Here is a 14,127-nt window from a genome sequence, read left to right on the forward strand (position 1 = left end):
ACGACCACGTTTTTACACGTTTCTTTTATGATCAAATTCGAATCAATTTCTACCACGTAATTATTTTTGCTTTCGATTTCGATTGGTTTGGATCGAGTAGAGTTGATTTGATTTCGCGAATGTTCTAGTTTCTACGAGACTTTACTAGAATCCAAGTTTAAGTATTGATTTATTACACCAATTAACGATTTTTGTCGAATTCTTGGTTAGATGGCATGCAAAAATATTTCAACAATAGTATTAACAAAATTACACCCCTCTCACTCCCGCAAATACAACATATATAAAATGACTTTACGCAACATCAATTTCATTTTAATTTATTAAGAAGAAAATCTATCAGACATACTCAAAATTTCAAAAGACGTATCTTTCATAGATAAACGCTTTCTTACATAGGTAAACTATTTCCATGTCATATTAAACACATCTCATAGACACATACTATTGAATTCCCTTTATCGACTATTCAATTTACCATTCTCATCTGAATTGCAAAAGACTCCCTTACCACATTCAACTATACAGAAAATTTTCAAATCTATCATTTAATTTGTCCTACAACTTTCAAATTCATTCACTCGGTCAACATTATAATGTTTGTCCATAATTCCCAGCCACAAAAATATCAGACTACCCAGAAATAGTACAATAAAAAAATATTCAACTAGCAGCAGTAAAATAGGAAAAACAAACAAAAAGCCTACATGCGAAGTAGTTGAAGCCTCCCCCTACAATTCTTAAATGCTACCTCTCGTTACAATTCACACGACTTCAAATTTCAAGAGCCATTGAATACCAGCAACAATACAATTTTAACTCTTTTCAAGTCAGAATATACAAACCTCAATGTTGGCATAAGGCACCCTACAAACACAATCTTTCAACCTTTAACAGAAATATTTCAAATCATGTCTAAAATGTCAAAGAGCCTAAAAACTTTTAGTTGAAATAGAAGCCTATATCATAAATAAGAACCAATAATTTCGGACATACACAACCCAAAATAAATACATATCCAGTAGACATGATTTGCATACAACTCCATTCTCAGTTCAATTCAATCTAACAAACTGGAAATTTACACATAGATTCATCACAGTCTAGTTTAAAGAATTACAATTCGGTTCCATATACAATCTAGTTTATTACAAAAACTCAGTTCTTAAAGCAATGAAAATATACAAACTGAGAGTTTTCAGAACCTAAACCCAGAAAACATAAAATTCTAAAGACCTAAACTACCTAATTTTTCCTTACCCGTGAACCAGAGGAGCACCAAAGTCTCTCAGGAGGCACAAAGAACAGAGGAGTCACCACAGAGTCGGGACTGAGTCAACTCAGTTAAGCCCGAGTTGACCCGAGTCATGGCGAGTCCGACCGAGTCCGTGCAACAGGAAACAACCTCGACGTCAGACGCATACAACTCGTCACCGCCGCTCATCGCCGAGACCGAAAGCTTTGTAAGCATTTTTCGACAAAATTATTCATGCAAATTCAAAACAAAACACACCATTAAACTTAAAAATCAATCTATTATAACATATATATATAAATCGGATCAAAATATTAAGTTAAAGAAAACAATCACCAAAACCTAATTTTGAAATTAAACGAAAACCGAGTTGAGTAAGCAGAAACAAACCTTAAAATCGTCACCTACATGTCGAGGAGATCAAGGATCGACTTTGTATCGGTCGATTTGGCGCTAGAAAACTCGAGCTCGCCGGAGCTCAAGAGAGAGAGATAACAAAGCCACGACGGAGAAAACTAACCACATATTTGGAATCACGACGTCGTAAGGAGTCGAATAGTGGTGGATTAGGTCGGTTGGTCGCCGGAGTCGTCGACGATGAAAATGGCAGAGACGGAAGAGGCAGAGAAGCTTTCGCGAGGAAGAAGAAGAAAAGAAAAATGATTGAACTGGTTCAATCTCTTTTTTATAATTTGTTTTGTTGTTAAATGATCATTTTACCCCTCAGCTATTTGATTATTTTCAACGAAACCAAACGAGAAAAGTTTTGGTCAAAGGTTATTTTGTCATTTCATGATTCCAAAACTAGTTCGGTCCGATTCATTTCAAACCGAATCAATTAGGTTCAATTCAAATTGGTTCTTCTTTAATTGAACCGGATATCAGTGTTAAATGTCCATTTTGCCCTTCAAACTTTGAGTTATTTGCAGAAAACCCAAAGCTTTACTGAGTGGGCCGAGCTTTCGGCCCAACGGTTGCGTTTTGGGCTTTCGACCCAGTAACACTATTCACGCAGACTAGTCCATTACTGTTCACTCAGCCCAGTTCAGATTTCCAACCCTAAACTGAAATCCTAAATTTGATTTTTAAATCTTCCGAACCTAATAAAACATTATTTACTCACTCCGAACCTATGAAATTTTCATAGTAAATATTATTAATTATTATGAACCTGATTAAACATTTGATCAAAATGACTTATGTATTAAAAAAATAAAATAAAATAAAAATCATATAATGGGTTAAATTGATTTTTTTAACTATGTCTATATTTATTTTAAATCAATTAATTCAATATAAAAATTGAATTTGGGTTAAATTATATTTTGATAAAATATAATATCATGTCATGATAATTTTAAAAATAATTATTTATCAAAATAAATATTCCACTTTAGTGACTAAATAATTAAATTAATCGGGTAGAAATCTAACAAGTAGGACGTACGGAATCATATTTAGTAATTTATTTCGACGTCATTTAGCTTAGAATTTATGTTAATAAATTATCGATGTGATTAGGTCGATAATTCAAGCGGATCGAGGTAAGGACGATTTGACGAGTATACTGTGAGTTTTATTATAATTTCATTACAGTATGTTACATGTATATACTTGATGAATGCTTTAGACCACTATGCCATACATATCATTTATGCATGATTTATGATTTTACGATTTCCACGGTATGGCATAGTTACTTTAAAAATTAAATAGCCGTAGATGGCCTGGAGACCTTCAAATCAAAATTTGATTTACTCACGATTATAAATATAGTTTTAGAAAAACTATACAAATTTCCAACATAATATATCAAACTTCCATAGATTGAGATATAATTATCTAGGTATAAGAACCCCAAGTACATGTTTTAAACTGGTCTCGAAGGAATGATCAGTTCAATAGTGTCAGGTCTTGAAGGAATGACCCTTGTTTAGTTTGCGCAAATGGTACGCCATATTTATGGTTATTTGGTACGTGTTTAAGTACCCATGATAGGTAGATTACTACAGTAGCTAGCTACTACTGTTAAGAATCTCCTATCGTTTTTTCATAGATATGGGTTCATACATATATATACAGTAAATATTTCTGTTTGTTTTTAGAAATATCATATCTTCAGAATAATATATGATTTGCCTAAATCATTTAAATTATGAAAAATCATTTGTAAAATGATTCACCTTATATTGATAATTATTACTAAGAAAACCTAATAGTTTTATAATAATTCTCACTAAGCGTAAAGCTTACGTTTTCCATAAAATTATTATTTTCTCCAGGTTGATCAGTAGTAGGTAATCTACTCCGGCACCTATTTCCATTCACCATTCCACTTTCAGAATAAGATCGGGCTCTTGGCAACCTTGGCATTTAGGGCTCTATCACGTCATCTTTTATTATCGTGTAATATTAATTACGAACTATGCTTCCGCTGAAGAGATGTTATGATATGTGTGATTTGTTGTAATAAATCGGATATCTTTATATTTAATATATCCTTTTATTATAAGGAATAAGGCACAAGTGGCCACATTTTCCTTCTCGATTAGGGGTCGGAAGGTGGGCGCCACAACTATTTTTGTCATTTCACGATTTTTAAACCAATTCGATCAGGTTCAATTAAAACCAGTTTGGTTCAGTGCAGAACCAGTTCTTCCGAACCTAAACATAATAAAATCAATTCTATTGGGTCCGAACCTATCAAATATTCACAGTAACTATTAATAATTATTTTGAACATGATTATATAGAATTTTGGACAAAAATGATTTCTGAATTGTAAAAATAAAATAATGTGATAAATTGATTTTAACTATATGTCAATATTTGTTTTAAGTCAATTAATTCAATTTAAAATTGAATTTGAGTAAAATTATATTTTGATAAAATATAATATCATGTCATGATAAATTTAAAAATATTTATTTATCAAAATAAATTGATTAATTAATTAAATTAATCATGTAGAAATCTAACAAGTAAGACGTACGAAAAATCATTTGTAGCATTTTATTTCGACGCCATTAGCTTAGAATTACGGTTAACAAATTATTGATGTCATTAGGTCGATAATTCACGTGGATCGAGACAAGACGTAATGTCTAATAGTGAATAAACGTCAAACCTTATAAGTGTACAAAATTTCTTTTTATCATGTAGAATTCGATAGTTATTAACGTTAGTATCGATTTCAGACAGAATCGCGCAAGCTACTCTACGGAGGACGAACAAGAATACACGACTTCAACGACTGTGAGTTTTATTATAATTTCATTACAGTATGTTACACGTATATACTTGATGAATGCTTTAGACCACTATGCCATACATATCATTTATGCATGATTTATGATTTTACGATTTCCAAAATATGGCATAGTTACTTTAAAAACTATATAGCCGTAGATGGCACGGAGACCTTCAAAATAAACTCAAATTTTAATCATGTTTACATTTATAGTTACATAAACTATATAATTTATATTCAAGTTATTCATATATTATATATACAATTACAGAATAATTATATATATAAATTATGTAAGAACCCCTAGTTACTCATGATCTTATATTCAGTAGTACCAGGTCCAACCACATGACCCCTTAGTTTAGGTCTGCGCAGATGGTACGTCATCATTAGATATTGGCCTCATGTCTAGTATGGTTATTGGTATGTGTTCGACTACCCCATGGTAGGCGGGAAACACTATGGTAGTCTGGCCACTATAGTAGTGTTTCCCCTGATTCTCATAGATATGGGTTCATAAATATATAGATATACCGGCATGATTATACAACACGTAATACATATATATATATATTCATAACATATATATTTCAGCATGATTATACAATACGTAAAATATATATATTCATAATATATATATTCCAGTATGATTACATAGCACGTAAAATATATATTCATAAAATATATATTTCAGCATTGTTAAATATATATTCTATTATTATATTAGCTAATCATCAGAAAGTTATTTTATGATTTGTTCATAAACATGTTTGAATAAACATTTCATAATTTCATGATTTCAATTTGGTTTTACAAATATCAGTTCAATAATTCATTCTAGATTTTATTCAGTATATGAAAACACAAAGCTTTTATAATAACTCTCACTAAGCGAAAGCTTATAGTTTCCCAAAAATATATTTATATTTTTTCCTGGTTAGAAAAACAAAAACAGGATAAGCTCGAGCTACGAGGCATAAGTAGGGTTCCACTTCTGCATATCAAGTCAGGTCCACGTCATGTACAGGTGCCAACGGGGCACCAATCTCGATCCTCGCAAGTAGGGTCGGGAGCGGGCGTCTCACTGATCCTGGTCGAAATTTCCCCCTAATTCTTAACATGATGATGATGGTACTGATTATCCCTGAACTGGTAAGAATCAAGCATCTCCATACATGAAATATACTTATGTAAGAATCAATTTATGAATTAATATGAAATAAAAATCGTATCTGATTTGATCATCAAGTGTTGAGTGATGACCAAGGCATTAGATATTATAAATAGAAGATGTTCTTGCTACAAGAAGACTTTGCACAAATGGAGCACAAGGAGGAAGATAGAGTGACGTCCATTTCACTCTACCCTTTAGTTTGTTGCGATAGATTATCCAGATTCATAGAGTGGTGTGTAGAGATCGAGAGTACTTAGCCGGTCGTTGGCTTCGTTTGGTAGGGTCCTAAAATAGGTCGGTCCTAGGTCAAGAATTTACATAGAAGATAATTGAATTACGAACGATAGTCTTGACGTGTGGCTTGTACACACATCTGAGTAATTCGGGTTATATTATTCTCCCCATGGTAAGCAACTTCTACCTGGCCCTTTGGTCCGCGGACGTAGGTGTTGGCTAATTAACGCCGAACCGTGATATATCTTTCATTGAATAAATTTAAACAATTGTTATTTGTTTCGTATTGAATCTCTCGCGTTACTCTCTACTATTCTTGTTTTTGTTTAATCTATATTGTGGCAAAATCCAACAACGTTTATATGTTCCAACAATTCGATCTATTCTAAGTGAGAACTGTTCTATCCATCTTATCGTGTTTTACAAGTCTGAGCAAATCTTTATATGTTTCAGGATTGTTAATGTATCCACCAATCGTAACAATTGGTCGACTTGCTACTCGTTGAGGTGTTACATCTATCCATCAAATCAACCAGCACGCTAACTTAGTATTTATTATTTGATTTGTTTATAAGTCTCCAAACCTCGATACCAGTCTTTGAGAGACTTATCCTTTATACGACAGCCAATATAATTAGTTTAACTCCAATAGTTAAGACTGATTTATCCACTCAAAGTCTCTTAAGCACAAACTCATTTGTTTAGTGAGATTTTCAATTCAGACAGTTCATAGCACGAATAACCAATTATATCTTTAGATCTATAGATTCACTTATCAACAACTATTGCTGACGTAGCTAATTCAGTAATCATATAACTGTGTCAGATCTAAAGGTTCTGGTTCAGTAGCAATGAATCAGCTCAGATGGGCACTAACTCAATATCTCATAAACTGAGTTGGTTTGACTTGAAGGGCACTAACTTAGGATCTGTACAACCCAGTTAGTTCGACACTTGTAGCGCTAAGTCACGATAGCCATCGTCATCCGGAGGAAGGACTTAGACATCATCAGCTTAGTCAACTAAGGTGCATCAGCAGGAGCTTAGAAGTCCACTGTAAGTTCTAGTCAGGCCTCGCCCTCTCAAAGAGGCCGAAGCGCCCAAAGCCGAGGAGACCTACGGCCTCACAACTGTACAGGTCGCTTTCAGCACTGACAGTCCAAGTCAAACTTAAAAGGTCTCCCCTATATAAAGACCCATCTCAGATGTCCAAAGTAAGTCTTTACTTACGCTTAGAGACACACAAGAGACTTAAGGGCGCTTTACTCTTTCTCTAGAAGTTGGACACTTCCCTCTCTAGACTTGAGATCCACCACATAGCCGCTCGGCTTCGTGATGAGCCTTGCTAGGCCCGGATAGGCCGTAGACGCTCAAATACTTCTCTCCTCCATTCTATCCTAAGTCTGAAACCTAACTCGAAGACTGATTGGAAAGAGGCACGTGCTCTCCATCTTTACCACGTTTCACCCTTGTCAAAACACCTCATACAATACCAAAAAAAAGAGTTGGCTCTCCTCACAAGTAGTAGCGTATCCGCCTACTGGTGGGATAAAAAATGTCATGCGATCTATGTGACGGTTGAAACCACAATAGATCACCCTGAGAAGGTCTCTGCGGAATCCAGAAAGATCTCTACGCTATAACCTGTACAAATTTTTTTTAATGAGTTCTTTAAAATAACGTTTCGGCAACTATACCTATTAGTTATTCACGATCTACTCCTCCTACAAAGGATTAACAAAAATTTTGCTTCTCAGACAATTATAAATGAACAATTAAGACTTCATACTACGAATTTTTTTTAAAACAAATCCCCTTATCATCCGTAAAATTTTCACATATTTTCAATCAAGTCCTCTTACATTTAAAAATAATAAATTTGCCCGTCAAACTTTAAAATAAATACAATTTAAACCTCGTACTTCCGAGAATATATATCAGCCCCACACTTCTTTAAAATAACATGTTGGCCATACACTTTTCATTTTTTTACAATCAAGTCCTCATATTTTACAAAATTATAAATTCAGTCCACACACTATAAAATAGATACAATTAAGACCTCATACTTGCTATACATTTCAACTCAATCCCCATACTTTTTCAATACGTCATACCGTCACCCTAACCTATAAACCGAACCAAAACGCCTACAAAAACCTACAGATTGGACCAAACTTACTACCCTAACCGATCGGAACTGTAAAAGGTGCAATTTAAAGGAATTCTTGCAAGATACATGACTGATTTTGTTTAATCCGGTGAATTTGAAAAAAATTAAAGAAAACATAACTAAAAAATACCTTTTTTAGAGTACTTGACGAGAGAGAGCAAAATTAAAGCTGCCGGAGAACAAAATTAAAGCTTCCGCTGTCGAGATTTAGGCTCGGTTTCGGTGGTTTTCTGTATACTTCGACGAGAAAGAGAGAGAGCTAGCGTGAAGAGGATAGAGATGCGTTTCAAATTTTGTTATTCAAGTCCAATCTCTATTACGGGAAAGAGTATCCCGTAAATGCCAGTCTCGGGAATACTTGCGTGCGATCTTTAATCGACACGTGTCATTCCCGTGAATTTCATACTCGGGACTATATTAATTATAATTAACCATATTTATTTTTTCTTAATCTCTGTCATTAAATTATGTATCTCGTGTATATATTTCCGGGATATGTATGTCTGTTTACCTCACCTAATTTTTTTTTATTTCATATCTACCTTTTAGGATCTTTATTTTTATAAATTCATGGAATAAAAGTCGGCCAAGGTATATTGTAGGAAAAAGAAAAACAGATCAACAAAAAGGAATTCAAGTTAGAGTTGGTTAAAGTGGAAAATTTGAACGGTCCAGCACTATTCATCGGCGACAACGCTTTTTTCTCCATGCCTTAATTCGTCAAAGAACTCAAACTGTATCTGCTTTACCTATGATGCTTCCTTATTTGAAGACAAGGAGTTGGACATGGGCATTTATAATTTAGAAGATGCCAGTATAAAGCGTTTTTGTATGGGTGAATCTACTATCTCTCAGTTTTGCACATGGTATATTTAGTCAGAAGATTTCGACGTGCGAGCTTTAATTTGTCGGTTTAGGGTTTAGTGAGGGAGAAGATTTCGACGTTTTATTTTTTTTTGTCACATCAGAGCTTTTTTATTAAATACTAATATTGTTTTTTTATGCTTTTATTAAATAATATTGTAATAAAACATTAAAAAAAACAAAAATTTGGCATAAATAATTTTTTTAAAAAAAGTTCATATTTAATTACTGTTGTCACATGTTTCTAACTAATTATTTTATTGGTCCTTATATAAAAAAAAAAATTATTTTATTGGTTCTTTATGGCCTGAGGATTGTTCATCTCTTTTTGCTTGTTCTTCTATTATTATCAATAATATATATACAGTTTTAGAGAGGAGATCTGTGGATTTTTCGTCCGAGATCCGTCCCTTACAGCAATAATTCGACTCTCGGCATAAAAATGGTCAATTCTCTACTCTAAAACAGCAACTTACGTACGGGTTCCATGCATTCATGTGAATTTTTACATTGTATCGTATATATAATTAATATCTTCTCTTGTTAAACTCAAAAAAAAAAAAATCTTCTCTTGTTATCCTTGGTTCAGGAAGGTACTGAATGATTCCGCATTCACAACTCCAAGTCCAACCAGACAGAAACAATTGAAAAAGAGGTGTGTTATTGTATGCATACGCACGAGACTAAAACATGAACATATGTGCGTAAAAATAGAGAAAAGTATGGATGACTGAAATTTATAGGTTTTCAGAATGAGATAACAATTCGTAGGCGCTATCCATCATTCTAGCGCGAAATTAAAAAAGCAATCTGTTTTCGTTCCAACATGCAAGACAAATTAACTTTTATTGTAATTATAAGTTGAATGGGATCGTACGTGCACAAAGATACATTAAATTGTGAGGAGATTGCTACTCTTATTGATGGTATGGTTAAGAAGAAATTACAGGGCATCCATTACAAACTCGATCCATGGTGAAATCCAGTTTTATAATAAAATCTACCCCTTCCGTCTTTAATTAATTTTCGCTTTTCTTATGTAAATTGTATAGAAAAAATGACAATTTATTAGAGACAGAATAATATATATTTTTATGCTTCAGTTGTCACATTTGGCATGGAAAGTTGTTGGGAAGGTTTATGAAGAGTTTTAGTTCTTGGAAATGGATTTCATCATTGAAGGCTTTCTTTCAAATTTCATAGTATAGCTTTCCTTACTCGCCAAGCTTGCACGTCGTCCAAAATCTCGATGCCATGCACATCGAGAACAACAAACGTAGCAAGTACTTACAGTCAGTAATGGCGGAGTTAGAACCAAAATCTTATAAGTTCAAATTTTCATCTTTGTCAACGAGATCCGGCCAACTCCCCTCCCTATCGAAACTGTCTTGCAGACCACGATCATGTCCAAGATGCTCAAGCATCACCGCGATCTCCTCTTATTTCGATCACCAAATAAACCTCCAACAATCAGAGATTCACATCGTTTGATTTTATGACAAAACATGAAATTTATTTTATTGGCGTTAAGCGACACAATTGTTTAGTAGAATACAAATATATATATATATATAGATATATTTAAAGAATATTAATCCATATTTACCGTTATATATACTATCCTAGTAGCGACTTGCGGACTTAATTAATATCCTTTTGAGAAAAATTATTGTGTGCATCACTTTACACATACAAATCATTTATCATCATAATCATTTATTATCAATGTAGAACTTTTTGGATCCATAAAAAAAGTAATTAAAATATTATGTTTTATAAAAAAATTGCGATTTTTTTTAAAAAAATAACAAAATAGTAGATATTTATTTTATTTTATATGGCGCTTGTCAAATATATGATACATATATATATACAAACGATCACGTTTTACAAGATATGCACACAAATAAATTTTTATTGCGTGAATGTCCAATATAGAGACAAAATACAACTGTGTTAACTAATTGGATTCAGTAAAGATCCTATGCGTAATCTGTTCTAATTTTCATTACAAAAATATAATGGTCTAATATATATATGTGTATATATATATATATATATGGTCCAAATATTTTTGTTCCTATTTTATAATAATATACTCTACTAATGCTTAGGACTATATTAAGATTGTATATATATATTTTTTGATAACATATTATGATTGTATATTATATAACATAAAAAAAAGATTGTATATAATAAAGTATTTTCTATTATTAATAATATTAATAATTATTTTCTATCCATCTCTTGGACGAGAATAAAATTCTATTTATGTATTGATTTGTAGTAGTATAGCTCAGATTTTCGTAGCTAGCTAGTAGCTACTACTACAGTACTTTTGAAAACCTTGATCACCTGAAAATAAAATTAGGAAGGTGTTTAATTTATTGCTTGCTATAACATAAACCCAAAAACTCGTTCTGGCCTTACATATTAACTAGACAAAAGCCCATGCAACCAATTCGTGTCGGATATATCTTCTCCGATCCGTGTTGAAAATTAATTTTTTCATAAATTTCGTTTTGGCAAGATACCACACTTAATTATTTGGAGGTTGTTTTAAGTTTAAAAGATCATTTTATTATTATAGACTATATTATTGGAGTAATTCTTTTAATCAAGTATGTATAGTTACATATTAAATTGGTGGACGATATAGACTTATAGTTATACTTGAGTAATTGAGCTACATTGGATTGACTTGTGGTGATTTTTACTACACATGTAATTCTGTACAAAAACACAAAGCAAGTTTAAACCATGGACAACTCAAAATCGGACATATATGAATTAGCAAAGCAGCATGTAATATTATTTAGACAGCCTTAATTTTTAGATTGAATTTTGGTTTACTTTTTAGATTAGTTCTAATTTGTTTCTAAAAGAAAAAATTCTAACAGCTAGCTGCAAATGCAATTCTGTGCAATGTTGAAAACAAAAGCACAAGTCTTTTCATAAAATTAATAAAAGAATAAAGAACATACATATGAAGAAAATATAAATTAGGAATCATTCCAGCATAAGAAATTTGTGACTTCTGCAAGTGTAATATTGCGAATCTTCAACATTTATAGGATTAAATACTTTGCCCAACTTATTTACGGATTAGAAGAGCAAAAATTCGGAAAAAACTTGTGTACATTTCCATACATACCTTACATGTCTTTCTTTACATATGCATGTAAGTCAAGCCCAAAAAAACATCGAGGTAGAATTGGTCATTTTGAAGAGGTGAGATTTATCATTTCGAAGGATAGATTACAGGTTGAACATATCATGCTTGAAAATGCTAAAATGCGAAAATATATTTTAAATGAACACCAACTATAGTCTGTCTCCTTGAAAAATTTCAATGAATCTCAATGAATAATTAAATGCTTACAATCACATTTCGTCACTAAACATAAATCAGATAAAATCTTGAATAGTTTGTCGACATGTTCTGGTTCCATCCAGGAAGCAATCTGTTGGTAATGTCTCTGGCTTTCTCAAGGAACACTTTGTCGGCCGGACAAACCATAAGAACTGAGAAGCCCACCTACAACTGAATACAAAACAAAAGAAATTCATATTAGCACGAATGGGTACCAGTCTCTGCCCATTGCTATTAAAATCAAAAGCCGACCGGTAATGACATAGCCTAATACAGATTGGCAAAAAATAAAAATAAACTATATATTGAACCTGATAACGCAACCTGATGGTTGTCTCAAAAATATGCTGGCATCATAATCTTTATTGAAGTCCAAGGTATTTGCAACCCAACTGGAAAAATAGCAACTTGTGCAATTGAAAATAACAGACAAAATAAAATAAAATTGGTAATACTCACGCTCTAGCTCTTTGGAATTCTTTTAGACACATAATATATAATGTATCCAGAGCATTTATAAGAGTTGCTCCTACCACCAAAGCGATTAACCCCATTCTTTGATTGTGGCTGTCACAAAAGAACACAGAAAACAAAATTAAAGCACACCAGTTGTACAGTTTGTGCATAAAGCTATGGTTATTGGTTGCAAGTAAAAAGGCTCTTCGTTCCATGTCTAAGAATGATCTAGAACAGCTTTGCTTTTTAAGGCCGTTTTCCCATCTACATCTCCATGGACTCCTTTTAACACCTCTAAATGTAAATTATGAATTTTGGCATTGAGTGGACTATCTAGGGGAAAAACCTCCAAACAAAAAAGAAAAATACATCTTTATGCCTACATTCCAGAGGATGGAAAGGTTACCATATTTTGTAGCCGCTTCACTTCTTCAGTCAATTGAAAAATTTCAACCTGCACATTACGTAAATGAAAAAGTAAATGCAGATGGAATGGACAAACAAAGTATTTGATGCAATAGTAAAAAGGTCTGTCACTATGATGATATTTACTGTTATGTATCTTTTCATGGCTGCATCAGCATAAAATGGCCAATCAATCTATCTATCTATCTCATACAAATTCCCACAACTAACAATAACATAACCACAAGTCCTAAGCAAATACACTTCCCAAAGCTTGAAAAGAAAATGTGACAAAGTAAAAGCTCAAACCGGCAACCTTGGGATCATAGTTATATCTGATTGTGTAACAAAAGTATTTGGATTAAAACCATCCAAAATCACTTCGTCAAAAACATTGAAAAATTCCTCTGTGCCAAAAAATCATCAGCAAAAGTAAGTAAGTTCGAACCTTTCTAACGCAACCAACACTTTCCAATTCCTTAACAATGTTATAAAAAGATTTGCACTTATCAGTCAGCCTTTCGACAACTTAAGACATATATACAAACACTTGGCGTTCGTGAAAGTAATTGGGCTGAAGCTTAATGAAATCAAATCGGATGGGCAATTCAACAGAGATGAAATTCGTCTGTACAAAGAAACCCTTACTAAGCATATAGATCATTAGTTCAAATTGAAAGCTAAGAAACGATGCAAAAACAGCCAGATCACGAGAGGAAAAAATCAACCCCAACTAACACAACAATGAATTGAAGACACCAAATGCAAAATTGTGAGAAATCAAAGACGGAAAAGATTAAATACCTGAAGCAAAAACCCTTTGAGGATAGAAAACTGAACTACTGAAGTGGTCTCGTCGGCAGAATGGGATTATGGGTTGGAGAGAGGGACGGATCGTGGAAGAAAGGGAAGATACGTTAGGGAGAAGAAGAAACGAAAC

The sequence above is a fragment of the Rutidosis leptorrhynchoides genome, unplaced genomic scaffold, assembly GCF_046630445.1.
Source record: "Rutidosis leptorrhynchoides isolate AG116_Rl617_1_P2 unplaced genomic scaffold, CSIRO_AGI_Rlap_v1 contig295, whole genome shotgun sequence".
Lineage (NCBI taxonomy): Eukaryota > Viridiplantae > Streptophyta > Magnoliopsida > Asterales > Asteraceae > Rutidosis > Rutidosis leptorrhynchoides.